Raw genomic sequence first — 12,564 nt, forward strand, 5'->3', positions numbered from 1 at the left:
CTGGTCCTCTCCCTTGGCGTCGCTCGGGCCTTTAGCACCCTCTCTCCCGCCTCCACGGCGGCTGGGTGGGTATCTTCTGAGGCCTCGAAGTTTCTTAGCTTGGCCTTGAACTGTCCCAGCGTCATGTCCGTTGAACCGTGTGTTACCAGGAGTGTGAACGGTTTGTACAGCTCCGGTAGTCCTCTCATCATCATCGCCATCATTAGCCCATCGCTTGGTGCTTCTCCGGCACTCCTCAATGGCGTCGTGATCTGCTCCGCTCTGTTGACGTATTCGGTCACAGTCTCGGTGTGCCCCTTCCTCAGGGCCGTTAGTGCTATGTAGAGGGCCACGACTCTGGGTCTTCCTCGCCCGATGTAATGCTCTCTCAACACCTCCAGGCTTTCTCTGCCTTTGTCTTTTGTGTCGCGGAATATCAGCCCCAAGCTGGTGTCGTCGAGCAGCGGCGCTAACTCACCAGCGTCTGCGTTACGCTGGTCGTCCAGGGCTTGCTCTTCCGCCGTCAGGTCAACCAAACCAAACCTCTGCTTTTCCATTGAATGAGGGCCATTTGCCCCTTCCCTTGTTTTCCATCCTCTTCGTTGGTGGTAGGTGTAGCTTTAGCTCTTGTTGGCCTAGCGTCTAGCCACGCGGTGCTCCCGGCGCTAACCTAGCCTATACTTCAGCTAAGCTTGCTACCCTTATTATTTTGCCCCGGCGTTATCTGGGCCCATAACCTGTTGACAGAATCCGGCTATAGGGCGACAATAATGTGGTCAATAGGCATGGTTTCTATCTTTGGTGTGGTTTATTTATTCACATGGCAGAGCAGCAGTTCTATAGTTCTCCTCTCACTGAGAGGCTGGGGGAAAGAGAAAGAATGGGAGGAGACATCTCTATTTATACTCGCCACCTGGTGGTGTTCCTGAGTGGCTCCGCCTAGAGCACCCTCTAGTGGAAACAGTTATATCTGCAGTTAGACAGTTACTAGTGGAAACAGTTATATATGCAGTTAGATAGTTACTAACAATCCTACACCGAACCTCTGACTTCAACACACCCAACCCTGGATCACCACACCCTTCATAAACCTTGGCAGATAATTTCTCTCACTCTCTCTTGCATGTGATTAGGCCTCTGTTGTGGTTGATTGATTGATTGATTGAAAAGTTTATTAACAGATTGCAGAATGGGTACAGTACAGTACAGCTCAATACATACAATTGTTAAGAGGATGCAGACCTGAGAAAGACTTTCGTCTTGTTTCCATCAGGGTCCCCCATTTTCAATTCATCATATGACACACATGACATACAGATAGACAGTGCTGCTACATCTATACATTTATGACATACCAGATTTTCAAATACAGTACTGTTTGTGATACTAAAAAAATGGTTTGGGCCTTTTGTTTGTTACTGTTATTTGGTCTTTGTTGACCTGTTGTTTAGGGACCATAGAATAGAATAGAATTACTTTTATTATCCCGTGGGAAATTTGACAGTGCAAATCGCTCAACATTTGAACATTTAGACAGAACAGGTCACGAATTAGAATAATAAAACGAATCAAATCAAGTTGCCTAGGATAAGAGTAGAGTAAAATAGAATAAAATGGAATAAAATATACAGTAAATAAATACAGTAAAAATATACTGAGGTCTACAGTAGGTGTAGTATTACACAGTGCTGTTTCGAACTAAGTCCAGGAAGATGGTAACTGCCACTCTGTGCTCAGTGATGCAGTGAGGCACAGTGATGCATTGTATAGTCTGATGGCTGTTGGAATGAAGGACTTCCTGTGCCGTTCAGTGCTGCATTTGGGTAGTGTGAGCCTAGCACTGAACATGCTCCTCCTGTCAGCCAAGTCTGTGTTTAGTGGGTGGGAGGGGTTTTCCCTGATGGCCTGGAGCTTAGCAAGGCTCCTCCTCTCCGCCACCCTCGCCAGGGAGTCCAGCTCCACCCCAACCACGCTACTGGCCTTCCTGACCAGCTTATCCAGCCTGGTTGTGTCCCCTGCTCTCAGTCCGCTGCCCCAGCAGGTCACATAGAGCTGGAGTTATTTGAAGTATTTTACTTTGAATGTTTTTGTTATACATTTAGTTGGCAATTGTCTAGTGTTCTTCCATATCTTTGTATTATATGACTAATGTGTGTTTTTCTAGTTTTCAGGAAGCACCGATGGGGTGAGCCGCAATTTCATTTGAGTATTGTTTTCTCCTGTTTTTGTTAGTTGATGGTTTAGGTTACTGAATGTATTTTCCTTTACCATGGGTTAGGTTGGTTTGTTTTGAGATAGTGGTGTTTGTTGTTTTGGCCGTGGCTCACCCTTGAGTTACTGTGCTTCCTTTTATGTTAATAAATATCCTTTTTGTTTACAAACCTGGTCATAATTTCTGTCAACCAATTTCTATGTTACAGCCCTTTACCCTTAGACCTCAGGGGCCATAACAGACCACATCCTCGCTGGTGTCAGTATTCAGGGGTCATAACAGACGTCGCTGGTGTCAGTATTGAGGGGTCGTAACAGACCTTGCCGGTGTCAGTATTCAGGGAGCGTAACAGACCTTGCCGGTGTCAGTATTCAGGGATCATAACAGACCTTGCTGGTGTCAGTATTGAGGGGTCGTAACAGACCTTGCCGGTGTCAGTATTCAGGGGTCGTAACAGACCTGGCTGGTGTCAGTATTCAGGGGTCGTAACAGACCTTGCTGGTGTCAATATTCAGGGGTCGTAACAGACCTCGCTGGTTTCAGTATTCAGGGGTCGTAACAGACCTCGCTGGTGTCAGTATTCAGGGGTCGTAACAGACCACATCCTCGCTGGTGTCAGTATTCAGTGTTGCTTGTTGTGTGTTTTTTTTTGTTTTGTATTTTATTTTATTTATTATTTTTTAAACACACATATAAAGAAACATGACAACACACGATAAGATACACAAGCATTAATACACAGTGTATATCCAACGAAATTACCATTTATACCAATGTCTTATACAGGATATTGTGGAAGTGCATCAATGAGACGAGCAGACGGAGTATCGAGTCTCTGAACTTTACTTCCAAACAAATCCAACAGAACCAAGGTACAGCCACACCCTTAAGTCAACTCCCTCCTGTCACTCAATCAGTGTCCATTCTGAAGTGAGACACCTCCATCTAGTGTCCACCACACAGGCCCCCCCCGAACATTCAGAATTGACATTCAGTGCAACACCAAACAAACGGAACTGAACACAACAAACCCCCAAAAACAGTGCACCCAGTGTCTTCAGTCTCTTTTAGGAGGTCTGACCACGCGGCCATAACGACTGTATTTAACAGTCACAGGGAACGTGGAGTTTCAAGTTTCTTTAAGTTTCTTTAATAGTTGTCATACAGAAGTACAGAATACTTTTGTACAAAATGCTTCTTACTGTTGCGCTCCAGAGACTGTGCATGACAAGATAAGTATGAAATAAAAACATAGTAAAAATTAGAAGAAAAAAAAAGAGGTCACAGTGTTCAGTTTAGACATATGTACAATGTTCGTAGACGTAGTTACCATACAATATACAATACTGTGCAGTGTACTAATATACAATACTATATAGTGCAAGGCATAAATGGACAAGGTGCAGTTTAGGTACAATTCACAGTAGGTGTACGAGTTGTAGTGCAAATCCTTTATCAATAAATATAAAGTGTAAGTGTGTTTGTGTGATCTAAAGTGTGGAGAGTGGGTGCTGCAGTGTGTTGTTTGTTTGAGTGAGTGTGTGTGTGCGTGTGGGTGTGTGTGCTGTGTGCATTTGATGGTTGTGGAAGGGGAAAGGGTAAGGGTAGGGGCAGGGGGCCGTCCCCGCCGCCGCCGAGGCTTCGTCGGTGGAAAGGTAGGGGTAACAACGTCCGGAGGGCATGGGACAGGGGAAGACTTGGGTGGCCGGCCCCGGCGCCGGGGCTGAGCCAGCTCCACTGGCCCGTTTGGGACCACATGAGCAGGCTTAAGACGATCGACTGAGATCTGCTTCTTATTCCCCCCCATGTCCACCACAAAGTACTTGGGGCCCGGCTCGAGGACGCGGAAGGGCCCGTCATAGGGAGCCTGCAGTGGAGAACGGTGGGCATCATGACGGATGAACACATACCTCGCAGTCATCAGGTCCTTAGGAATGTAGGACTGGGGAAGGCAGTGATGTGTGGGAACTGGGGCAAACACCCTCGCTGCGTCCTGGAAGGCAGATCGGTGAGCTGTAGTGGACCAAGGGGCAGAGGAACCAGGAAGGAACTCCCCTGGGACCCTCAGCGGTTGACCAAAAACCAATTCGGCTGAAGACGCCTGCAGGTCTTCTTTAGGGGCAGTACGCAGGCCCAACATGACCCACGGAAGACGGTCGATCCAGTTGCCATCTGTGAGCGTGGCCCGGAGAGCGGCCTTCATGGATCTGTGAAAACGCTCACACATGCCGTTGGCCTTTGGGTTGTATGCTGTGGTACGATGGAGTTTCACCCCAAGTCTCTCAGCCACGGTGCTCCACAGCTCAGAAGTGAACTGGGATCCCCTGTCCGAAGTCAGGTCCAATGGCGTGCCAAACCGAGTGACCCAGCCGAAGATAAACGCCCGAGCCACCTCCGCAGCCGTTGTTGATGACAGGGGAACAACCTCCGGCCACCTGGTGGTCCTGTCCACCATAGTGAGGAGGTGTGTGAAACCCTGAGACGGGGGAAGTGGGCCCACCAGGTCCACGTGGACATGGTCAAACCGCCTCTCTGGAATGAGAAACGGCTCCAGGGGGGCCTTAGTGTGACGATGTACCTTGGCACGCTGGCACGCCACACAGGAGGCCGCCCATACTTTGACGTCCTTCCTAAGGCCCGGCCAGACGAACTTGGCCGCTACCAGCTTGACCGACGCCTTTACCCCAGGGTGTGAAAGGGCATGAATGGTGTCAAATACCCGGTGGCGCCAGTCAGTTGGAACCATGGGGCGGGGCTGGCCAGTGGAGATGTCACAGAGGAGCGTGGCGCCGCTGTCGTGAAACACCACATCCTCAAGTCGAAGTCCTGTCACAGCCGTCCTGAACGCCTGAAGGTCTGAGTCGGTGAGCTGGTCAGCAGCCATGGCAGCATAGTCGATGCCCAGGTGCACAGGACTGACGCGCGCCCGGGAGAGGCAGTCCGCCACCTGGTTGTCTTTACCGGCTACATGCTGGATGTCGGTAGTGAACTCCGATATGGCGGAAAGTTGGCGCTGCTGCCGCCCCGACCATGGCTCCGTGGTCTTGGTCATGGCAAACGTTAGGGGCTTGTGGTCGACAAAAACGGTGAACTTGCGGCTCTCCAGCAAGAACCTGAAGTGACGTATGGCGAGGAAGAGGGCCAGGAGCTCCCTGTCGAATGTACTATACTTCCTCTCGTTGTCGCGCAGCTTCCTACTGAAGAAGGCCAGAGGCTGCCAGGCGCCAGCCACCCACTGCTCGCACACCGCACCTACTGCATAATCGGAGGCATCGGTGGTGAGGGCTATAGGAGCAGCAGGAGATGGGTGTGCCAGCATGGCAGCGTTGGCAAGGGCAGCCTTAGAGCCCTCAAATGCCTGGACCCGCTCCGGGGACCAGCCCACGTCATCGTTGGCTCTCTTCCCCTTCAACGCCTCGTACAGAGGTCTCATCAGGTGAGCCGCATGGGCTATAAACCTATTGTAAAAATTAACCATCCCCAGGAACTCCTGGAGAGGTTTGATGGTGAGGGGGCGGGGGAAAGAAGCAATTGCCTCCACCTTGGCGGGTAGAGGAACAGCCCCCTGGGAAGAGACATGGTGGCCCAGGAAATCCATGGCCGGCAGGCCAAACTGACATTTGGCCGGGTTCACGATCAGCCCATGCTCGTTGAGCCGCTCGAACAGTTGACGGAGATGTCCCCGATGCTCCTCCACCGATGCACTGGCTACCAGGATGTCGTCCAGATAAATAAACAAAAATGACAGGCCTCGCAGCACAGAGTCCATCAGCCGCTGGAATGTTTGCGCTGCCCCTTTAAGGCCGAATGGCATGCGCAGGAATTCAAACAGTCCAAACGGGGTGATAATGGCAGTCTTGGGCACGTCGAGCGGATGGACCGGTACCTGGTGGTAGCCACGCACCAAATCTATTTTAGAAAAAATGGTGGCGCCCGCCAGGTGGGCAGAGAAATCCTGGATATGTGGCACTGGGTACCGGTCATGAGTGGTGATGGTATTTAGGCGACGGAAATCACCACACGGACGCCACTTCCCGTCCGCCTTGGGGACCATGTGTAGTGGGGAGGCCCAAGGACTGCTGGACCGGCGCACAATGCCGAGCCGTTCCATTGTGGCAAACTCCTCCCTGGCTATTGCCAGTTTAGCAGCATCCAGGCGGCGCGCCCGTGCATAAACTGGCGGGCCCACCGTTGGGATGTAATGTTCCACCCCATGCTTGGCGACAGAGGCAGAGAAAGTGGGGACAGTCAGAGCAGGAAACTCAGCGAGGAGGCGCTGGTACATATCGCCTGTGGCGAGCATATTGGCCAGGGCAGGCGGCCCCGGCCCCCCCAGTGTGCAGGGGTATGTGTCAAAGGACACAGAGCCAATCAGCCTACGGTTCGCAACGTCCACTAACAGTCTGTGAGCACACAAAAAATCCGCGCCCAGTATAGGCACCGACACTGAAGCAATAATAAATTCCCAGCTAAACTGCTGTCCATGTAAACACATAGTCACGTACCTGGTACCAAACGTACGGATGGAAGTCCCATTAGCCGCGTCCAGGGGTGGTCCATGTCCGTTTCCCAAGTTACCAAAGGTGCATGGTGGAACACAGCTCTTCGCTTTGTTGCCAAAACGGCGATGATAATAACAAAGCCCTCTATCATCCCTCTGTGTCTGATCCCTGCGATCAGCCACCCGATCAGACACAGCAGCCACACAGTACTGACGGGAGGCCAGTAGTATTCTGTCCGCCTCCTCTGCCAATCCCCGGTAATCCTTGGTGCGCACGAGAGGCGAGCTGGCCAGAGCCGTGCGCACCGGAGTCGGGAGTTGACGCAGGAACAGCTGCACAAAAATAAATGTAGCGTCACCTGAACCAAGCAGTGCTAGCATGTTCTCCATCAGTTCTGTTGGTTTACTGTCCCCCAATCCGTTGAGGGACAATAGGCGCTCTGCGCGCTCTGCATCTGACAGCTGGAAAATGCGCAACAGCTGTTCTCTGAGCGCGTCGTATTTGCCGGCTGCTGGCGGCTCTCTCAGGCATCCCATCAGCCGGCGTGTAGTGGAGGAATCCAATGCCGCGACAACATGATAATATTTCGTCTCATCCGACGTTATTCCGCGGAGGTGAAATTGTGCCTCGATGTGCTGAAACCACGGGGCCGGTGTCGACACCTGTCCATGCTGCCAAAACTCTGGCAACTTGACTGTAGCTGCATACACTGCGGGAACCACAGCCGGTGGATTCTCGTTATTGCTCGTATTTCACACGTTTAGGGTCACCACTGTGGAAGTGCATCAATGAGACGAGCAGACGGAGTATCGAGTCTCTGAACTTTACTTCCAAACAAATCCAACAGAACCAAGGTACAGCCACACCCTTAAGTCAACTCCCTCCTGTCACTCAATCAGTGTCCATTCTGAAGTGAGACACCTCCATCTAGTGTCCACCACAATATACCCCTAATACCTGTTATCTAAAAACCTACACACATATGCTCCAGCTCGAATCCCCCCCTCCCGGACCCCTCTTTGGATAGTACCTCCATTATCCCTCGCTCCTAACCAGACACTACCATTATAAGCTAGCTTTTATTCTCTCCACCACTTCTAACCACATTGTCATTTTGGATTCATTGAGACCCAGAATTCTTGCTGTAGATATTTCTTGATAAATCACATCGAGATATGTAAGAAACCAAACTTTCCGGCAAATTTTTTCCGGTTGAAACCAGCGTGATGCGATCAGCTTTTTAGCTACTGTGATACCCGATAAAACCAATCTCTTTAGCTGTGGATGTACTGCAAACTCAAAAACATCATTCAATAGTAATACAGAGGGGTGTACAGGTATATTCCAAGATATGAGTTTTGATAATTGTTGGGTCACATCTTTCCAGAATATCTTAACTGGTGGGCAGTCCCAATACATGTGCATAAATGTCCCTTCATCCCCATTTGTACATTGGGAGCATTTGGAGTCTTGTTTAAGACCCATTCTGTTCAGTCTTATAGGAGTCAAGTATGTCCTGTGAATATAGTTAAGATTGATTTGTTGATGGTCCGGGTTCCTTGATGTAAGTCGGACATTTGCCCAGGCTCCTTGCCAATCAAAGTCACTTTCCAGGTCTGGTATATCCCTCCTCCAGACAGAGTCTAGTTGGAGGGTTTCATACGAGGACGTTAGTAATTGATGATAAAAATCTGAAACAAAACCTCTCAATGTCTCTCTTTCATAGAAGAATTTGTGGTATCTGTGGTGTTCAATTGGTATGTCTTGTTGTGTGTTTTACAGGTTCTCAAAATGGCGTCCGAGGGTTCCAGGGGGTCCCCAACAAAATAGTTTAATTTCACTATAATTGAATTAATCCAAATGAATGACAATTAAGATCGTATAGGATTAATCCACACTGTTATCGGCCCTACAGTACAGATGGCTATGGACTCATTCTGGACAGAATCACATCTAACTACAGTCTTCTCAGATGGTCCCTGCGATCAAATCGTATCTCTATGCTCCAATATGGTGGTTCTTGACATGCTGAAACTAGAGAACCACTGTACATTTACAGTGTAAACCAAGAAGCCTTGCTATAACATCTCCACTCCAATAGGTGTCACTGTAGCACTCATTATTGGATTCCATTTTCAACACAACTCAAGCATGTGATGGGACCTATGGATGGGACTTGTCTTGTAGTGTTTCTCTATCCAGTAGAACGGTAAACACCATGCAGGATACACATCTCAGACATCACACAACTGAAGACTGGACATTGTAACTGGAGACACAGAGGACCTTGCTGATGGACGCTGGTGGTGGCCACAGATCTCCTAGTCAACATGTTATAATTTTTATAGGTTCTATTTTGACGTTTTCCTTGTTAGGTTATGGTTAGGTTATGGACAAGGAGTGTTAAGGTTAGGCTATAGACAAGGAGTGTTAAGGTTAGGCTATGGTCAAGGTTAGGTTAAGGACAAGGAGTGTTAAGGTTAGGTTATAGACAAGGTTAGGTTATGGACAAGGAGTGTTAAGGTTAGGTTATGGACAAGGTTAGGCTATGGAAAAGGACCACGCTGTGTGTCAAGGTGAAGAACTCCTGCATCGGGTCATCAATGGAAAACACTGCAGGAAGCAGGTAAATGGTAAATGGTGCATTTAAATAACAGCTTTTATCCAAAGCTTTACAATTTGTTCCTCACATTTTACACATTCACACACAGATGGTAGAGGCAACCATGCAAGGTGCCAACCTGCACATCAGGAGCAATTAGGGGTTAAAGGGGCTATGTACTGCTATTCCTAGCACTATTTGGGCAACTTTACACAATTCCTGTTAGTCTATTGAAGACATTTGTAAGGTTTTTTCAAAAAAATGCATTGTTTTATATTTCTAATCAAGTACTCAAAACCATCATTTTTCAGCCTCAAGATTTCAGGCTGTTATAGCCTGGCTCCGCCCATAAGCACTTTGAGTGACAGTCAGTCCACACAGTCTGCACTGGTAGACAGAGAGAGATAGAGAGAGAGATAGAGAGAGGGAGGGAGTGAGAGAGAGAGAGAAAGAGAGCGAGAGAGAGAGAGAGAGAGAGAGAGAGAGAAAAAAAGACAGGCCGTTATTGACAAGGCCCCCTCTCTCCCTCCCTCCCTCTCTCTTCCTTTCTCTCCCTCTCTGTGATGAGAGTCCGTGCGGCAGCTTGTGTTTTTTTTTCTTTTTTTCAATCTCCCGTTTGCGGGTGTGTGGCGCGCGGCAGGCCCCCCCCCCCCCCCCCCCACCCCCCAAGTGCTCTCTATCTCTCTCTCTCCCCATGCAGAGTATGAGGAAATGGTTTCCACTCGCTGTGTACAGTCAGTCTAGGTAGAATGTGGGCGGGCATTAGCTACAACCACAGAGCCAATCACATCACTGTCTGCTACCCAGCGGCCGAATGACGTCACTCAGCCGTTCAAATCAAAATGGCCTGATTTACTGGAGGAGGAAAGGGGCTGAGCTGAATCAGAGCAATCCGCCAATATGGTATTTAGACACTAAAACACATTGATACGAACTCCTATTACTATATGCTATGGTATGCTATGGTCAAGGTTAGGTTATGGACAAGGAGTGTTAAGGTTAGGTTATGGACAAGGTTAGGCTATGGACAAGGACCACGCTGTGTGTCAAGGTGAAGAACTCCTGCATCGGGGCATCAATGGAAAACACTGCAGGAAGCAGGTAAATGGTAAATGGTGCATTTAAATAACAGCTTTTATCCAAAGCTTTACAATTTGTTCCTCACATTTTACACATTCACACACAGATGGCAGAGGCGACCATGCAAGGTGCCAACCTGCACATCGGGAGCAATTAGGGGTTAAGTATCTTGCTCAAGGACACTTCGACATGCTGCCCGGGAGGAGTGGGAATTGAACCAGGAACCTTCCGATTACCAGACGACCGCTCTACCTCCTGAGCCAAGCAAGTGAGAAAGAAACAAAATAAACACAACAGGCCCAGTTAACCCTCATCAAATTAGTTTCAGACCCGAGCCTGAAACAAGACCCAGCGGCTGCACCATCCCAGCAGCGCCAGCAGGGGTCCCAGAACCAGGGACAAGGCCACCAAGCTTATGCTTATAACAACCGAAGGAGGGGGCGGGGCAACTTCCAGGGAGGACGAGGATGATGTGGCAGATTCACCCAATCAGAGCTAACGTCAGTTTCAACTGTGGAGAGGAGGGACACTGGTACAGAGACTGTCCACAAAGAGACCAGGCAGAGAGGAGGGACACTGGTACACAGACTGTCCACAAAGAGACCGGGCAGAGAGGAGGGACACTGGTACAGAGACTGTCCACAAAGAGACCGGGCAGAGAGGAGGGACACTGGTACACAGACTGTCCACAAAGAGACCGGGCAGAGAGGAGGGACACTGGTACAGAGACTGTCCACAAAGAGACCGGGCAGAGAGGAGGGACACTGGTAAAGAGACTGTCCACAAAGAGACCAGGCAGAGAGGAGGGACACTGGTACAGAGACTGTCCACAAAGAGACCGGGCAGAGAGGAGGGACACTGGTACAGAGACTGTCCACAAAGAGACCGGGCAGAGAGGAGGGACACTGGTACACAGACTGTCCACAAAGAGACCAGGTACAGAGACAGGGGGCTCCACCCAATTGATTGGCTGGGGGGGAGGGGGGGGGGTCACAGCAGAGAGGAGGGGCTCCACCCAATTGATTGGCTGGGGGGGGGGGGGGGTCACGGCAGAGAGGGGCTCCACCTTGTTTCCAGACATATGCAGACTCCCTTGTACTACAAGATATGTGAAGGCCACCCTACCCTAGGTATGAATAGCTTGTACTACAACTTCTACAAGATATGTTTGTTTATTTGGATCCCCATTAGTCATCATCAACGTGTTGACTATTCTTCCTGGGGTCCTCACAGATATACACATACAAATATGAAACATTCAGTATAAATCAGTCATATATCACATACATAATCAATAAAAAAAATTATATTATGTTATGTGAAGGCCACCTACCCTAGGTATGAATATCTGTGTACTATTCTCATTCGGCAGCACTCCAGGAACAGAAAGCCACTGTTGTACTCTGTTGACCTCTGACCAACCATCAGTCTCAGCCGGACTCTTGGTTTCAACTTGGCTCCATCGGCCGGCGGTTTGCCCTGTGAGCTTCACATGTGATCATCACAACATTGATGGAGGTCGATAATCTTCCTGTCAGTCACCACTGGTCTCTTCATATGTAGATCAGTGGATAAGGATGATGTCATAGAAGCAGACAGAAATCTGAGTCCATTGAGCCTCCTGAACAGGCCATTACAGTTTGCTTTATGAGCTTTAGCAGGTGAAAAGTAATTCAGTACCTGTCTTTCAGTTCTACCTCTTTCAGCTTCTTTTGACCATTTAAGATAACTACTTAGTCACTTTAACAGAAAGCAGGGCCAGCCCTGTTACATTTAGTGCCAACACTTTTATTACGTTTATTTGAATAGGGACAGTGCACATTATTCAACAGTAATGACTTGAGACAAAGTACCACCACTGTAAATATGTCAGTGTTAGCTGGGTAGCTAGTTCTCAACTGCAGTCCCTAGGCAAGATGTTAAATGCCAAGTAAAAACAGAATAGAGACATTTTAAGAGCATACTTATAATATAGTATAGTATTTGAATTAGGGCTGTCAAAATAAATGCTTTAATTTGAGATTAATGTAAATTATATAAAGCATTAAACTAAATTAATCTAGATTAATCTATGGAGTGAAAAATCTTCAATCTTAGTGCCGCGGATATAAGAAAAAGGTCTAGCTGAGTCAATGTTGATGGTTTTGTTGAACATTTGTATTTCACAGGAGAGAAACTGTATTCAAAGA

The sequence above is a fragment of the Notolepis coatsorum genome, assembly GCF_963971535.1.
Source record: "Notolepis coatsorum genome assembly, chromosome: 3".
Taxonomy (NCBI): domain Eukaryota; kingdom Metazoa; phylum Chordata; class Actinopteri; order Aulopiformes; family Paralepididae; genus Notolepis; species Notolepis coatsorum.